This window comes from Triticum aestivum, chromosome 4D (assembly GCF_018294505.1).
Source record: "Triticum aestivum cultivar Chinese Spring chromosome 4D, IWGSC CS RefSeq v2.1, whole genome shotgun sequence".
NCBI classification, from domain to species: domain Eukaryota; kingdom Viridiplantae; phylum Streptophyta; class Magnoliopsida; order Poales; family Poaceae; genus Triticum; species Triticum aestivum.
This window is the reverse complement of record NC_057805.1, coordinates 401,575,015-401,577,874: the sequence shown is the minus strand read 5'-3', so window position 1 is coordinate 401,577,874 and position 2,860 is coordinate 401,575,015.

Sequence of the window (2,860 nt, the reverse complement as noted above, 5' to 3'; positions counted from 1 at the left end):
AGCCCATTTGGACATTAACGAAGTAGACTAAGTCGCTCAAAGTTATATCGAGCCTTAGTTTCCCTACGCTTTGTAATGTGTGGCCTTGTATCGCTTTTGTTGCATGATGTCTGTTTGAGCGCTTTTGTGTTTGGAGTAGTAGCTATGCATGTGTACGTTGGCGTACAATTGCATTTTTTTTATTTATTTTCTCGGGCGCAGCCACCTAGACCAACCCCGTCAACGCCCACAGTAATGCGTCACCTTTATGTGATATGTATATCTGTGGCTTTGACCCGAGTACAGGATCGTCAGCCAGTCGCCTTTTTCCCTGGTAGATATCCCAGCCCCGGTGCTATATAAAGGCCACTCCGTGACCTTGCCGAGCACCCCTCACCTTTGTGCGCAGCACCCACAGCCATTCCTTGCCATGTCGACCCCCAGCATTTATCTGAGAACCCCAGACGCAACCCCCGGCAGCTTTGTCAAATTACTGTGGGACTTTACCTGCAGTACTATGAGTGCCACCCGTCCACCCCAGTACGAGTTGCTCAAATCGAGGATCACTCCATCCACCTCGAAATATTGGGCAGTGGTGCACATCCCTCCCGCATACCCAAACCAAGATCCCACGGAAGTCTCCTTCGTGGGGAAATCCATGGCGACTCCGCAGATGGCCATAGAAGCTGCCGCGTACGAGGCGCTCACCCGCCTTCGATTCGCGGTACCCTATGCCAGCGAGCGAGGATACTATTATTTTCCGGGTCGTGCAGCACCAGGAGAAGTTGCATCTTTCCCCGGTGGGCGCATTGAGAGAGATCCAGTGCTGGCCAACCTTGCCCAGTACGTCATTGCCCAGGAGCGTTTAACTCAGCGAGTAATGGGTTATCTCCAGAGCCTCGCTGATTTAAATCCTCGGATCACCATTGGCAGACCACTAAGGCCTGACCAAGAAGGGCGCATTCATCGTCTGGTCAACCCGCTTCCCCCGATAGAAGAGGAGTGTGCCCCGGTGCCAGAGGCGTTTTCTCAGGACCCTGTCGCTTTACCGTTTTCCTTGTAAACGCCTCCGATGTATTTATTGTCCCAGTACTTGTATTTATGTGTTGCAGCATGTTCGTAAAATCCTCGTGCGACGGATCCGATTTTTCTTTAGTTCCTGTTTTGTGAGCAGTGTTACTGCTGTTAGCCTTGTTTTAATTGCTTCTTCTCTCGCAACATATTTTCAAGGATATTTCTTTTCCCCGAGTTATTGCTACGTATATATGCATTTTCCCGGCATAGACCTTTTATTCGCGCATCATCGTTACAACTTTTAACAAATCTCGAGGACGAGATTTTTCTTAAGGGGGGTAGTGTTGTGACACCCCAAAATTTTGGCCTCATTTTATTTATTAAAATATTGCCAGGAAATAAAACTTTTCCCATTTGTCAAGTTTTGCCTTTTGTGATATTGGATTTTTGCCTCTAGTGGGAGAAACCCTCAAAGGTATTGTTGGACTTGATCTCTCTCTATAATAAAACAATTATTTATTCAGTGGATTCAAATGTTGCAAGATTTATTTATTCAAAAAGCTTTCTTTCTTTAAAATGATTCCTTTTGCATTTGGGGCCTATTTGCACTACAACCTCTTGACAAATGCTTTTAAAAATTCCACCAAAATTTGGGGATGTCATGTGATGTTTCCACATCACTTTTATGCAAAGATACCTTCAGACCATTGGAGATTTTGAGCTCTACACCAATTTTTCCAATCTGGTCCAGTAGGCACTTTTGCACTGCAACCCATTTAAATATTTCTTCAAAAATTCTTCCAAGTATTTGGAGATGACAGTGGATGCATAAAACTCATCTTCAAGCAAAAACCCAATGATGTTCTTTGGAAAATTTGAGTGGATCAACCTCTTTTGCATTCTGGTCCAAATTGGTGATTTGTACTGCAACCATATTTTTCCTTGCTCTAATGACCCTGAGCTTTTTCCTACTTGTAGCCCTCCCTACCAAACTCTTAAGTCCAGGAGATTGGGCTCATTGGAGGTTTTGAAGTGCATGTTCTAAACCCCTTTTCTTTCTGCCCAAAACTGGAGTTTTGCAAAACTTGCACTATCAACTTTCTGTTTTTGCCAAACTAATCTCACCACCATCTCTTGTATCTAAAGAGACACTGATCTGGAGACTTTGGCCACTCCAAGAGTTGCCTAAGTGCACTTGGCATTCTGTCGAACACCTGGGGGGCACAGTCAGTTTTGGCAAGCTCTCTGGTTTGCATTGTGGACTTGAACCCCTGGCCTATCTACCTTGTCCACAGAGTGCCTAGCCACCCCTACCCTCGATCTGTGCTTTGCCAGCTCCACCCTCGCGCTCTAGACCACGCTGGCATTCCGTCGAGCACCTGCCGTGCGTGCTCTGGGCGCGCCCAGAGCGCACGTTTTGCACGCGCGCGCACTACGCCGACACGCCGCACTGCCGCGCTCGACGTGACCCGACCCTGGTCCCTTCTGCACCGCTGAGCCACGCACTAGTCGCCCCCTGCTCCACGATGGCTCTGGCACCCTGCTGCGCCGCTGGCCGCGCCCTTGGCGGCACGCCGGCGTCGGCAGTGGCCTCTGCCATGTTCGGCACCGCCCAAACCACGCCAGCGCGCCAGCTGCCCCGGAGCACAGGTCGTGCTTATCCTCCCGCTCGTTGGCACGCTTTCGTCGCCGCTGCGATGCCCTGCAACTACAGCAACGGCTGTCGCCGACGAGCTTATCTTCTGCCGCCACGGTCCAGCCTCGTCACGCCATATAAAGGAACCCCGAGCCCCTCCGAACGTTCAGGCGACATCAGACTTTCCCCGTAGAGCTCCCCGCGCAGTAGATCGACCGGAGAGGACCGTTT